Source organism: Grampus griseus (assembly GCF_964374135.1).
Source record: "Grampus griseus genome assembly, chromosome: 12".
NCBI lineage: Eukaryota > Metazoa > Chordata > Mammalia > Artiodactyla > Delphinidae > Grampus > Grampus griseus.
This window is the reverse complement of record NC_139006.1, coordinates 88,476,770-88,491,942: the sequence shown is the minus strand read 5'-3', so window position 1 is coordinate 88,491,942 and position 15,173 is coordinate 88,476,770. Positions and strand designations below refer to the sequence as shown.

At 53.2% G+C, this 15,173-nt stretch overlaps 1 protein-coding gene across 1 annotated transcript in view; it reads left to right on the top strand.

Annotated features, from left to right (window-relative positions):
- The window catches only part of SLC66A2 (solute carrier family 66 member 2), a 50,842-nt gene that overhangs the window by 19,420 nt on the left and 16,249 nt on the right, over positions 1–15,173 (top strand). The gene's annotated exons all lie outside the window — the stretch shown is intronic.

Genomic DNA, 15,173 nt, shown 5'->3' with positions numbered 1-15,173 from the left:
TCGGGGGCAGGGCGGGAAGCAGGCCACGTCCAGGCTCTTTTCCCAAATAGTTGCCTCTCGGTTCCAGAGACTCACACCAGGGAGTGGAGAACCTCACGCCCTGTCCTGGACGGCCCGTCCCCTCGGCTGCGTTTCACCCGACGGAAGCCCTGCTGCTGAACCACAGAGGGTGTTTCGGGCCAGGAGGGCACGAGCTTTTCCGTGTTTCTTTACTTACGGGGGAACTCAGGGCACTTGAGCATCTCTGTGGGTTTGCCGTCACGTGGGCGCCCTGGAAGGTCCGCCTTACCGGAAGGCCATGTCCTCCCTTCCGTTTTGAGCAGTAGCCTTAAAGCTTCACTTTAAAAGTGAAGCTGCTATCTTGATTTGGCGAAAACGATTTATCCCAGTCTGCCTGGGTCAGGGCCTTTCTGGCGCTCGTCCAGCTGGGTACAGCCATGTGGGTGCCGTGGTTCAGCACAGAGCTGGTTCGGTCAACCAGTGACCAGCTCGCTGGGCAGACTGGCAGAGCAGGGAGCACAGGCCGTCAGCCTCTGGCCTCTCTCGTTGTCCGAGCAGAAGCTAGCAGTGGGGCCTGGAGGTGTGACGGGACACGACAAAAAGCCTCTTGCAGCCAGGAGCCAGGAAGGCCAACCAACCAGCACCCACGGGGAGGCTCACCCTGCCCGGGGCCGCCTTGCGACGTGATGAGCTCACCTCCCAGGTAGCACTTTTGAATGAGGGGTGTGTCCCCTCTCAGTGGTCAGTCCTGCCCAGCTAGGGGGTCGGTGGGGCCTTCGGCTGGGTCTCTGAGTCTCTGGGCCGTGGCCTGCCTGCTTTGGACGAGCACATACGGGATGAAAGGTGGGTTCGAAACGTGAGCCAGGCTCTGTAGGCTGAGAGGGCATTTATACTCGTGCACCAGATCGCTGGCTACCCTCGCTGAGTGCTGTGTCGTCCCTGGTCATTTGGATAAAGTGAAGCTGGGGGCCAGGAAGGGTCCGCACCTGGGTGGGCTTCCCTCCAGGCCAGTCCCTATCTGGAGCCTGGCCGGGCCATGCCCTGGGCCTTCTCAGATGGCCCTGTGCTCCCATGGGGGCTGGCACGCCCTCGTTCTTTGCTGGAGGGTGAGCCCTGGACATGGGTTCGGAGGTCAGGGCTGTGTCCCAGGACCCAGCGGGCACTTCAGAGGCGTATAAACCGGTGAATGAGACAGCGGTGGGGTTAAGAGCCGGGTTTCAGTTTGAACCAGGGCTTTGAAGGGATGGAAAGTTGGCACGTGAGGGTCTTCTGAGAACGGGGCCATCCCGAGGGTGGCCTTGCCCCCGGGAGTGGGGCGCGTGGGGAGCCCCCTTGGTGGTGTCCCCGCCCCGGGGCTCGCGCGCGCTCCCCACGGGGCCGGGGCCGGAGCGCACGGGGCCCTCCGGCGGTCACTCGTGTCTTCCCGGGAGCGGGTCGCACGGGGGCGCGCGCGGGCCGCCAGGCCAGGATTGAGCGTCAGTTGCTGCGGAGCCGTAACTGCCCGCGGTTAATAGGGTCTCGGCTTTAATGGGAGGGGCGGGCCCCGGGCTGTGGGCGGGACGGGTCCGGGCCCCCGTGGCGGGCCCGGGAGGCGGTGGTGCCGGTTGTGCCTGTTTTCCATGGCCTTGGACGGCGACGCGAGGAGCGGACCCGACAGCCCAGTCCGGTGGCAGCAAACCGGCCTCGGCATCAGCCGTGCTGCCGGCCAGGCCCAGGCGGCCGGGGTCAGAGGGCAGTGCCCACAGCGTCCCCAGAAGCTTCCTTCCTCTTTGAAATGTGACCTCACGATTTGAGAGGACCAAGTTGTTGCATTGAGATAGGTGAGCGGTTTGTGTATTTTAAAAAATCAACTCCGTGGAGGTGCAGTTTACATACAGCGGAGCCCCACCTGGAGGGAGTGCGCTCTAGAAAAGTCGCTGGGGGCGCAGGGGGCTCCTGGGCCGCCGGCTGGTGCGTGTCCCTCGCAGGTACCCGGTGAGGACCCGCGATCCTGCCTGGGGAGGGCCCCGTGTGCCGGCCGGAGCAGAGGCCCAGAAGGGCTGCCCGGACACGGCTGCAGGTTGCGTGTGGCGGTACCTGGGGTGTCTGCGCGCTGTTCCTGCTTTTCTCTCACTAAGGAAAGCACCAGGCTGAGTGCGGCGACCCAGGTCGGCTCCGTGGCGCAGCGGCTTCTGTGTCTGGAGCTGCATTCAGAAACCTCCCCTGGGTCTCTGCTCTTCTCACCGGTGGCTGGTCTACACCCTCTTAGGCCAGATGTTTTCCATATTCGTTTGGAGCATAAAACCACAATCCGTTAAGAAACCGAGTCTTTCTTGCCACTAGGACACAGTCTCCTGGTGCAGATTCTCCAAATGGTAAATCACGTCTTAACCCAGAAGTGATGGGACTGAACAAGGAAGGGATGGATTTGTGGATCCAGGGAAGCCTCAGACCTTCTGAGTAACATTTCAATAATTGCGAAGCTTCAGGGATGTGCTCTTCACCATCAGGTGTCTTTAGAGGCAGGTAGGGAGCAGGTGAGCTGGATGCGTCTGAGGCCACACGTGGCTCGACCCCCAGTCCTGGGCACCTCCCTTCAGCTCTCAACGCCTTGTCTTCAAGTCTTGCCTTCTTGTCTGGAAACCACATCCCGGGACATCCCCACATCCCAGGAGGAAGCATATCCTGCCTGAGTTTGGGGCTCGCTGCGGAAATGGTGACGGGGTGCAGTTTCTGTTAACACCTCCAGTTCCTCGGGCCTCCTCCTGGCGGTGTTCTGCCCGTGTTCCTGTTCTCTGAGCACCGTCTGCTCACGCCTGCACCTGCACTTGACAGTCCCGGCACAGCAGGGCGCGGGGGCCCCAGGGGGGGACGGTGTGGCTCCTTTTGAGGAGTTGGGGTGCCCGCCCTCCCCTGTGCCTGGGCCAGCACCAGTTTTTCTGAAAGGGAATCAAGACCTCTCTTCTTTGTTAGCTTCGTTTTTTAAATTATTAATGAGAAAATCTTCTGACATAGGAATCTCTAAAGAAGTAGAAAAAATGTTTGGTCACATCTGATTACAGATCAGGAATCTACTTTTGATTAAGCAGCTTCTGTGTTCCTCTAACTTTTTCTGACTAAACTCTGCAAATTTCATTTCATGCTTTCTATATCTACCCAGTGGTATCTTCAGCTGACATTTTTCCTTATATAATTCCTACTTTTTTCTCCCTACTGCTTGATTTAATTCACCACAACACATCAGTTACAGTTGATGAGTAGATGGGTCGCTGAATGGATTTTAAGTTGTCCAGGATTCCAACGACAGCACCTAAGACTTGAAGTTTAAAAGAACTATTTTTAATTTCAGCATTAGAAAATATATTTACTAAAGTGGGTATTTACATCTGTATCTCTCTATGAAAAGCAAATCATATATATGAAAAACTTTATTACACATTAAATTTATTTTTAAGATATAATTTACATACCATAAAACGTACCCTGAAAATTTTTAAAGTTGAGATAAAAGTGGCACAAAGTACACAGTTCAGGGTTTTTTAGTACATTCACAGTGTTGTGCAGTCATCACCACTGTCTAATTACAGAACATTTCTATCACCCCAAAAAGAGACCCCACACCCCCCAATTTCCTTACGCCAAGCCCTGCCAACCACTCAACTGTTCTGCCCGCTTTGGACACTTCACATCAGGGAATAATACAATATGTGCCTTTGTGTCTGGATTCTTTCACTGAGCATAATATTTTCAAGATTCGTCCAGTTTGGAGCATGTGTCAGTCCTTAATTTCCCTTTTAAGGCTGAGTAATATTCCAGTGTATGGCTGGACCACATGTTGTTCATCCGTTCGTCCATTGATGGACATTTGGGTTGTTTCTACCTTTTGGCTGCCGTGAATAGTCCTGCTGTGAACATTCATAGGAAGGCTTCATGTAGCCATATGTTTTCAGTTCTTTTGGGCATTTACGTAGGAGTAGAGTTGCTGGGTATGTGGTAACTCCATGTGGAATCATTTGAGGAGCTGCCAGCCTGCTTCTCAGAGTGGCTGCGCCATGTTACATCCCCATCAGCCGTGTATGAAGGTTCCAGTTTCTCCACGTTCTCACCAAAACTTTTGTCTTGTTTATTTTTGCCACCATAGTAACTGTGACCTGACATCTCACTGTGGCTTTGACTTGCGTTCCCCTTACGATTAGTGACGCTGAGCATCTTTTCATGTGCTTGTTGGCCTCTCCCGGGAGCTGAGTGATGCTTGTTTTGTAGATTTCTCTGGTTTAGTGTCTCTTAGAGCTTCTCTTGGCCCTAACGTCGCGGGAGGTGACCCGGGACGCGTGTGTCCTCCCTGCAGCTGCCCCCGTGCTTCCTCTCCTGGCCCCTGCGTAACAGCCAGCGCTTAGAAGAGTCAGGTCCACAGGAGCCTCCTGGGCGCTGCCCTCCGGGGCTGCCTGGTCCTCGACCGTCGCACCGAGGATGTGCTGAGAGCACAGCCCCTGAGGGTTTCCTTAACTTGCGGCAAGATCAGAAGGCAGAGGAGTGGACGGGCTCCAGCTGTTCTCTCGTGGCTGCGTGACCTGGATGAAGCCTGTGTGGGAAGTGGCCGAGGGCTGGCTTGTGGTGGGAGGAGCCCCTCAGAGGGTCGGTGAGGCCCTGTGCGCCGGGGCTGCAGCCCGGGTGGGGTCTGGACACTGGCAGTTTCCTCGCGTGAGGATGCGCGGACCCCTCCTCGCATCCGAGGGAGCACGAGTGACAGTGACAGTCGGTCCGGGACCTGGGAGGGGCCTCGGTCTTAACCTCTGAACTGGGAAGCAGACCCCCTCCCTCATGCAAGCAGAACGGCAGGTGAAACTGCGCCAGTTCTCATCGACCCCCTGTGCAGCTCCGAACACTGAGCCGTGGGGGTGGGCTTCCTGGGACGGAGGGCCTGTCCCCCTGCCGCGTGGCTCGCTCCTCGCGCCCCTCTGAACTCCCGCCCCGTTTAAGCAGCTCCGTTTTCTTTTAGCAGCTTTACTGGGGTCTGATCAGCACATGACGGGCGCACTTGGTGTGCAGTTTTGGTCAGGTTGGGCATTATACAGCCTTCACCCAAATTAGGACAGTGAACATGACTGTCACCCCCCAGATTTTCCTCTTCACCCCCAGGCCCTAATCTACTTTCTCTCACTAGACACTCGTTTGCGTTTACTAGGATGTGACAGAACTGGAACTATACAGTATGTACTATTTTGTCTGGTTCCTTTCACTCAGCATAATTGTTTTAAAATTTGTCCAGGTTGTAGAGTATATCAACAGTTCATTCCTTTTTACTGTTGAGTTATATGGTTGCACTACAATTTGTGTGTTTATTAACTGGTTGATGGAAATTTGGGTCGTTTCCAGTTTTTGACTGTTACAAATGAAACTGCTGTGAATGAACCCTTGCGTACAGGTCTCTATATGAACATATGCTTTCTTTTCTCTTGGGTGTATACCTAGGAGTGGACTGGCTGGATCATATGGTAAGTGTATGTTTAATTTTTTAAGAAACTGTTGCACTGTCTTCCGAAGTTCTGTACCATTTTGCATTCCCACCAGCAGTGTGTGAATTCCAGTTGCTTTGCATCCTCATCAATACTTTGTATGGACCTTTTTTAAAAAAATTTTTAGCCATTCAGATAGGTATGTGGTGGCATTTCATCGTTGTCTTAACTTGCATTTCATTAATGATGTCGAGCATCTTTTCGTGTGCTTGTTTGTCATCCTTATATCTTCATTGGTGAAGTATCCAAATCTTCTGTCAATTTAACAGTTGTTCTTATTGAATTTTGAGTTTTTAACGTTTTGGATACAGGTGTTTTTATCAGGTACATGGTTTGCAGTATTTTCTCCCCGTCTGTGGTTTGTCTTTTCATTCTTTTAGTGGTTTCTTTTGACGAGCAGAAGTTTTAAATTTTTATGAAGCCCAGTTTATCAGTTTGTTCTTTTATCGGTTGTGCTTTTAGTGTCAGGTTTAAGGCATCTTTGTCAAACTCAAGGGCACAAAGGTTTCTCCCTATTTTTTTTTCCTGGTGGTTTTGCAGTTTTAGGTTTTACATTTAGATCTGTGATCTAATTATCTGTGAGTTAATTTTTGTTCACAGTGTGAGGTATGGCTCCAACGTTGTTGTTTTTGCATATGGATGTCCAAAGACCGTCTTTTTTCCCCACTGGATCACCTTTGCACCTTCGTCAGAAGTCAGCTGTTGTGTGTGGGGTCCATTTCTGGACTCTGCTCTGTCGCATTGATTTACTTTTCGATTCCCACGCCGGCACCCACTGTCCTGATCGCTGTGGCTTTTTGGTGCTGAGTCTTGGAATCAGGTAGCGTCAGTCCTCCAGCTTGGTCCTCTGTTCTGCGTGCTTTGCATTTCTATATGAATTTTAGAAGCCATTTGTCATTTTCTACAAAAAGCGTGGTAGGGTTTTGATTGGGATTATCTTGAATCTATAGATTAATTTGGGGAGAATCGACATCTTTATGATTGTGCCGAAAGTGTTAACACAGGAGGCCTGGGACTGCTGTCCTTAGGAAAGCCTGCTTGCCAAGTTGGCCCCTGGCTGACGTCTGGGAACTTGGAGTTTGGCGTACTTCCCGTCATTCTCAACGATGAGAGGGGCTTTCTGTGCTTCAGCTGTCTGGACACCTGCTTTCCTTCTGGAAGTCTGGGATTTTGGTGTGTGCTAGGCAGAGGGTGTCTACGTGACCAGCCCCCAGTAAAAGCTCTGGGCACCGAGTCCTTAATGAGCTTCCCTGGTGATCGTCCGTTGCTGGAGGAATCAAGCTCATCCGAGGGAGGGTCCTGGGAGAGGCTCCTGGGAGCTCACACCTGGAGTCCTCCAGACGCCGCCCCATCTGCCCCTCCCTTTGTGGATTTTGCTTTATATCCTGTGGTATAATCATCACGGCTGTGGCTCTGGAGACATGCTGGGTGACTCCTCCTGAAAGATCATCGGACCTGGGGATGGTCTTGGAGACTCCCGCCACAGCAGTGTTGAGACGCCAGCGCAGAAGCACCGTGTAGCTCTCCACTTACGTCTGCTGTCATTTCCCTCAGCAATGTTTTGTAGTTTTCAGTGTGCCCATCTTGCACAGTGTCAGATTTACCCCTAAGTACTTCATATTTTTTTATTACCGTATCATGTATGGTATTGTTGATTAAATCTCAGTTTCTGATTGTTCATTGCTAGTATGTAGAAATGCAATTTACTTTTGTATATTGATCTGATAGCCTGCAACCTTGCTGAACTCATTTATACATTCTAATGGATCTAATCCATGATGCAGATCATGTCATCTGCAAAAAGGGATAGTTTTACTTCTTCCTTTCCCACCTGGATGCCTTCTATTTCTTTCTTTTTTTTTTTGCCTGGTTGCTCTGGATAGAAACTCCAGCAGTGTTGATTAGAAGTGGTAAGAGTGAGCATACTTGCTTTGTTCTTGATCTTAGGGAAAAGCATACTTTTGTTTATCCCCTGCCTACCTTAGTGTAATTGTCATACAGTTAACTTTTCATGTGCTAAAGCCCCATGCTACATTGCTCTTATTTTGTTTAAATAGTCACTTATCTATTAATAAGATTTAAATGATAAGAAAAAAATCATATATATTCACCCACTTATTTACCATTTCCAGTGGTCATTTTTTTAAATTGATTTATTTAATTTATTTTATTTTCGGCTGCATTGGGTCTTCATTGCTGCACACGGGCTTTCTCTAGTTGCAGCGAGCAGGGGCTACTCTTCGTTGTGATGCGCGGGCTTCTCATTGCGGTGGCTTCTCTTGTTGCGGGGCACGGGCTCTAGGCATGCAGGCTTCAGTAGTTGTGGCACGCGGGCTCAGTAGTTGTGGCTCATGGGCTCTAGAGCACAGGCTCAGTAGTTGTGGTGCACGGGCTTAGTTGCTCTGTGGCACGTGGGATCTTCCCGGACCAGGAGTGGAACCCTTGTCCCCTGCACTGGCAGGTGGATTCTTAACCACTGCGCCACCAGGGAAGCCCCCAATGGTCATTTTTGATTGGATGCCAGACATTGTGAATTTTACTTTGCTGAGTGATGGATGTTTTTGTGGGCCTATAGATTTTCTTGAGCTTTGTTCTAGGGTGCAGTTAAGTAACTTGGAAACAGTTTGATCTTTTTATTTTTAAAAAAGATTTATTTATCTTGTTTATTTTTGGCTGCATCAGGTCTTAGTTGCAGCACACAGGATCTTCGTTGAGGCAGGCGGGATGTTTCGTTGTGGTGCATGGGCTTCTCTCTAGTTGTGGCATGTGGGTTTTCTCTTCTCTAGTTGTGGCACGCAGGTTCCGGGGCCTGTGGGCTCTGTAGTCGTGGTGCATGGGTTCCAGAGTGTGTGGGCTCTGTAGTGCGTGCAGCTCACGGGCTCTAAGTTGAGGCGGGTGAGCTCAGTAGTTGTGGCACGCGGACTTAGTTGCCCCGTGGCATGTGGGGTCTTAGTTCCCTGACCAGGGATCGAACGTGCGTCCCCTGCACTGTAAGGCAGATTCTTTACCTCTGGACCTCCAGGGACGTCCCAGTTTGATCTTCTTAGATCTTGCTTTTAAGATTAGTTCAGCGGAACCAAAGCAGTGCCCAGTCTGTTCCCTACTGCTGGGGCAAGTTGCCCCTGTGCTCTGCCTAACGCCTGTGTGTTTTGAGGTTTCCCAGGCTGGCTGGGGTGAGGGATGCTAATGTGAACCCTCTTGGTTCCCTCGCTGGTGGGGGCCCCGCCGAGTCCTTGAGGGCCATTCTGCAGGCGCTTGGCCCCCACACGGCCCTCCCTCCAGCTCCGAGACCTGCGCACTCCACCTGTTCATTCCCAGACCAGCTCGTTCACCCAGGCTGTCTGCCGGCTTGGCTGTGAGGGGCCCACTTCCTGTCCCGTGTCCTGGGAACTCGCAGGATACAACTGGGACAGTTTGGGGCACACCACGCCTGCTTCCCATCTCAGAGGTCACTGTCCTTCACTGCCCAATGTCCAGGGTCTTACTGGGAACTCGCAGGGTACAACTGGGACAGTTTGGGGCGCACCACACCTGTCCCATCTCAGAGGTCACTGTCCTTCGCTGCCCAATGTCCAAGGTCTTACTGGGAACTCGCCGGGTACAGCTGGGACAGGTTGGGGCGCACCATGCCTGCTTCCCATCTCAGAGGTCACTGTCCTTCGCTGCCCAATGTCCAGGGTCTTACTGGGAACTCGCAGGGTACAACTGGGACAGGTTGGGGCGCACCACGCCTGCTTCCCATCTCAGAGGTCACTGTCCTTCACGCCCAGTGTCCAGGGTCTTACAAGGATGTATTTTGCCCATTTTTGGTCCAAAACTCCACGTATTTTGACCGTGTTTTGGTTGTTTGGGAGAGTAAATGTGGCCCCTTTGCCCCATCTTGGCTGGAAAGAGAAGTGGCAGCTCAGTTCTCACTTTTCCGGCCTTTGTATTCTTCTAAGCACCGCTAGCCGCTTAGGTGTAAATGCCCAGCTAGTATGGGTTTTTGTTCCTGTCCTACAGCCTGGAATTTGCCAGAGTGGAAGGATGATTAACCTTTCTTCTCAGGGCGGTGGTGACTGTGACGGGCTGTTCCCTCCGCTCCTTTGCTCTGGTGCGAACTGCCACTGTGGGTGTCCCAGGGAGTCCCCACCCCTCCCCGCTAGGGGCACCAGCTGTCCCCCTGCTGCTCTGGGGGGCCCCGCTTAGATGGCTCCGTTTTGGTAAACGGCTTAGGGTGTGCTCGGCTTACCGGTGCCTGTTTTTTAGGAAGGGCCTGTGCCTTGATTTTCAGTGAACATCATAGGCTGAGTGAGTTGACAGGCTTGGATGGGGTTGGATGGGCCACAGAGAGGGACAGTGACCGCATCTGAAGCCCACGTGCATCAAGTCACGCTGTTGCTATGGAAACACAACTGGGCATCTGTGGGGCTCTCGTCTTCTTCTTTTTTTTTTAATTAATTAATTTTATTTATTTTTGGCTGCGTTGGGTCTTTGTTGCTGCGCGTGGGTTTTCTCTAGTTGCGGCAACCGGGGGGCTACTCTTCGTTGCAGTGCACAGGCTTCTCACTGCAGTGGCTTCTCTTTCGCAGAGCACTGGCTCTAGGCGCGCGGGTTTCAGTAGTTGTGGCACGTGGGCTCAGTAGTTGTGGCTCACAGGCTCTAGAGTGCAGCTCAGTAGCTGTGGCGCACGGGCTTAGTTGCTCCGCACCGTGTGGGATCTTCCCGGACCAGGGCTCGAACCCGTCTCCCCTGCACTGGCAGGCGGATTCTTAACCACTGCGCCGCCAGGGAAGCCCAGCTCTCATCTTCTTGATCTCATCACACTTTGCCTTCCTCTTTTGTCTCAGATACATGGTAACTTTTGTGAAAATGCACGTGAGGGTCCTTTTTCCTTCCTCTGGCAGTTCACTGCTGTATCTTGTAAAGGGCCAGGTGCTCCCGGGTGCTGGCACGTTTCCCTGGAACTTCAGAAACAGTGGTCAATGCAGCTCCTGGAAGAGACGATTCCCCTGCTTGTGATACAGGCAGAGGCAAACTTCTGGGAAGTGGGCATTGATCATGACAGGTCCTCTGTCCCCGATGACTAGCTCCTATCCCACCTCCTCTGAGCCACACTTCCTCCTGCCCTTTCCCGTTCTCAGGGTCCTTTGTCCTCACCCCCCGGAGGGCGTGTGGCGGTCCCCGTGCGGCGGTCACCGTGCGGCGGTCCCCGTGCGGCGGTCCCTGTGCAGCAGTGGCCTTGGAGGCATTGACCTCTTGGATCTTGTTCTCTGAGGCGGCCAAGTGCTGTTTGCCAAATGAGCGTTGAATTGGGCAGCTTTCCACCTCGTTGGGAATCCATGCTTGTTGGTGATGCTGCCTGTTACAGTCATTCGGGCCCTTTGAGGAGACACCTTGAGTTACTCGTTCAGAACATGCTTACTTGGGCCCACCTCTTCCTGAGCATAGACCTGTGAGCGAGCTGCATGACTTTTTGTTTCCAAGCCCCCGCACTCAGACGCGGGGCCCGGTGGCGCTGCCGGGCCGCCCTCACGTCCCCCCGCCCCGCCCCGCCCCGCACGCCTCTGCGCCCGCCTGCGTCACTCACCCACTCGCCCGGGCTGCCGGCTGGTTCCGAGTGGGGTCCTTGCGCGGGGACAGCACTTCAGCTGCAGCAGGTGGGTGCGGGTCTCAGGTCGGGTTTACTGAAGGGGCGCGTCCCAGCGACTGCAGTGGCTGAGGTGCGCAGCCCGGACCCTCGTCACCACCACAGCAGTGGATGCTTGGGCGAGGGGCTGTCGGATGAGAATTTGACAGCTGGGATGCCTGAGCGCTGCTGTTGGACTCTGACCCACGTGGTTGAAGTTTTATAAACCTGAACGGCAGGAATTACGCTCATTTCCACAGGTCACCACAGTGAGTCACGGTGAAAAGGGCCGTGTCTCCTGGGTTCTCGAAGTGAATTGTTGGCGCCTAATCCTTCGGAGGGGGCAGTTTCCTGAGCATCGAGTCCCGGGAGCTGGCGCGCGCTGTGCGTCCTGCCGGCTCGCCCGCCCAGGGCCCCCTGGCTGGTGCCAGGCTGATGGGAGGAGGCCGATCCGTCCGTCATGCTGGGGGCTCATGTGCCTGTACATAGTCCTTGCTTTCAAAAGGAATTCTTTACAAATGTGTCCAAGAGGCTGTGTTTTCTGCCACAGATGAGCTTAATTCCATAAAATGCAGCTTTGTGTTTTCGAGCGTAAACGCAGATTGCTCGACAGACTTAATACAGCCAGGCGCTCTGGCGAACGGCAGCCATGTGAGCGAGCTCTCTGGAGGTGGCAGCGGGGCTCCCGGCTCCTCCGCGGTCCCACGGACGCCGTCCCCCCCATCTTGACCCGCTTCTGGTCCTTGTGTCCCTCCTGGGAGTCCGTCGTGGTGAACGCAGGGAGGGGTTCTGTCCTCAGCGTCAGCGGAGCAGGGGGCTGACAGGACGCGGACTCCCCCGAGCGCCTGTGGGGTGACCTCGACATTCGCTGTGCCGTTTCTGGCATTTGTGTGGATGGTTTTTTGGCTACAACGGCTTTGCAGAACCTGCCTGTGACGCAGCGGGATGTGGACCGGCAGACCAGGGGCCCGGGATGGCCTGAAGAGAGCTAGCGAGAAGTCGGAGGTGGCCAGGTGGGCCCCCTGCGGCCTCCCTGAAGCCAAGGTGAAGCCCCAGGCCTGACCCTCCCTGCGGGTGGGGGGCGGGCAGAGATGCCGTGGCTCTGGCACGGCCCCTCTCTGGGCACCATTCTTCTGTCCAAGCTCGCGCTGACGTCCTGTAGCCTCAGGACTGGGTGTACAAATATCTTTTCGAGTACCTGTTTTCAGTTCTTTTGGGTGTATGCCCGGAAGTGGAATTGCTGGATCATACAGTAATTCTGTGTTTAATTTGTTGAGAAACTGCCGTCCTGTTTTCCACAGCGGCTGCGCCAATTTACATCCCCACCAGCAGTGCACGGGCTCCCTCCTCCCACCTCCTCGCCAACACTTGTTATTCCTTGTCTTTTTGATGACAGCCATTCTGACAGGTGTGAGGTGACATCTCATTGTGGTTCTGATTTGCATTTCCCTGATGATTAGTGATATTGGACATCTTTTCATGTACCTGTCGCCCACTTGTATGTCGTCTTTGGAAAAACTTTTATTCAATTCCTCTGCCCACTTTCATTTTTATTTTTTTATTTTTTAATAAATTTATTCATTCATTTATTTATTTTTGGCTGTGTTGGGTCTCCGTTGCTGTGCCGGTTTTCTCTAGTTGTGGCGAGCGGGGCTACTCTTTGTTGCAGTGCACGGTATTCTCATTGCGGTGGCTTCTTTTGTTGCGGAGCACGGGCTCTAGCACACAGGCTTCAGTAGTTGTGGCTCGTGGGCTCAGTAGTTGTGGCTCGCAGGCTCTAGAGCGCAGCCTCGGTAGTTGTGGCGCACGGGCTTCAGTAGTTGTGGCTCGCGGGCTCTAGAGCACAGGCTTGGTAGTTGTGGCGTACGGGCTTCAGTAGTTGTGGCTCGCGGGCTCTAGAGCACAGGCTCAGTAGTTGTGGCGCACGGGCTTAGTTGCTCCATGGCATGTGGGATCATCCCGGACCAGGGCTCAAACCCGTATCCCCTGCACTGGCAGGCGGATTCCCAATGATTGCGCCACCAGGGAAGTCCCATTCTGCCCATTTGTAATGGAGTTGTTTGTTTTTGGATGTTGAGTGGTCTGGTTCTGTATATATTTTGGATATTAACCCCTTACAAGGTAGTAAATATTTCCTCCCATTCCATGGTTTGCCTTTTTGTGTTGCCGATTGTTTCTTCTGCTCTGCAGAAGCTTTTTCTTTGTTTCTTTTTCCATTAAAGTTTTAAAGGTTGCACTCCATTTACAAAGTATTGGCTATACTCCCTGTGTTGTACAGTACATCCCTGTAGCTGATCTTACACCCAGTAGTTTGTACCTTGCACCCTCCCACCCCTGTATTGGACGCAGCCCCCCACCATAACTACTAGTTTGTTCTTTATATCTATGAGTTGCAGAGGCTTTTTAGTTTGATGTAATTTCACTTGTTTATTTTTGCTTTCGTTGCTTGTGCCTTTGGAATCACATCCAAAAAATCGTTGCCAAGACCCATATCAAGGAGCTTTTTGCCTAGAAGCACAGAAGTTTAAGATTTTGATGTAGTCCAATTTATCTGTTTTTGCATTTGTTGCCTGTACTTTTGGTATATCTAAGAAATCGCTAACAAACTCAGTGTCATGATGCTTTCTCCCTGTATTTTCTTCTAAGAGTTTTCTAGTTTTATCTAGTATGTTTAGTCTTTGGTCCATTTTGAGTTAATTTTTGCACATGAAGGTAGGGGCGCAACCTCGGTCTCTTCTCAGAAACTTTTTGACACAGGTTTTCTGGTAGTCATTTACCAACTGACTTGCTCCCCGAGAACCTAAGATAGAAAGGCTTCCGATCGATTGACCACAGACCCAGCTTTCTGAAGTCCCCGCACACTCACCTGGTGTCCTCAGCTGTCCCTGTCCTGCCCGAGCTCTCAGCCCTGACCGTGTTCTCCCTGCTCCTCGGGCACAAAGACAGGACCTAATTCGGCAGGCCTGCGCGTCCTGCCCTGCCACACCCTCTCAGGCCCTCTGTCTCGGACGCCTGCGCGTGGGCCCGCTGTTCCGTGTCCTGCCCCCACACACGCAGGGCCACACACTGCAGCCGGGGCCTCTTCAGGGAGCAGCCAGGCTCAGGACCCTGAGGTCCTCGGGGAGGGGACCTCAGAGCCGCAGGCTGTGTCCATTCCGCCTCTGGCGCCCCTGCCTGCCCTCCCCCTTCCCAGCTCCGATGCCCACAGTGTCCTCACGTGGGGTTAGGTAGTGGGAGACCTGGATGTGGGGGACGGGGCGTGTGGTGCAGCCTGGACCCTCCCCCACGGCGCCTCCCGGCCCCCTGGACGGCCGACTCCTGGTGGCCTCGCCCGTGCTGGCAGCCCTTGCTGGGCCTTTTCCCGAAGGGGTGCCGGGCTCTGGACCTTACCAGTCTAAGGACGGGGTCAGGCTCGGCACGTCATGCCCTCCCCGACTCCCTCCGTGTTTATCCCCGTTCCCTGACCTTCCCGGCCACCACGTCTGCGCCCAGGACCCCCGCGTGTCTCTGCCCGAGCCCAGGAAGCTCGTGTGGACTGCTCATTGTGTGAGTGCTTGTGAACTTGGTGTCGGCAGGACACGTCTGTGCGGCAAACGATAACATCGTACCAGCTGAGTGTGTGGTGATATCGTACATTTTTACTGGGCCCTTACTATGGGCTGGGTACTTTTGAGATTCATAAGATAAACTCATTTAACCAATAAAACAACCCTAGGAGGCAGGAACTATTGTTCCTCTATTACATCTGAGGAAATGGAGAAACAAAATTAATCCAAAGTTGTAGAGGGAAGGAATGGGGATTCTAACCAGGAGAGAGGTTCCAGAGGCTCTGGACCAGCCCGCAGTACACTCTCAGACTATTTAGGAAGAATTTAAGGATTTTAGTGTCTTTTATGTGGAGCTAATATCTGTATCAAGGCTCCTTCAGAAATGCCGTAATGGAGGCAGATGGAGCCCACGGTTTATGTCCTCCTCTCACTGACCTTGACCTCCCCACTCGGTCCCGTCCTCCCCCCACTGACCTTGTCCTCCTCACTCGGTCCCGTCCTCCCCCACACTGACCTTGGCCT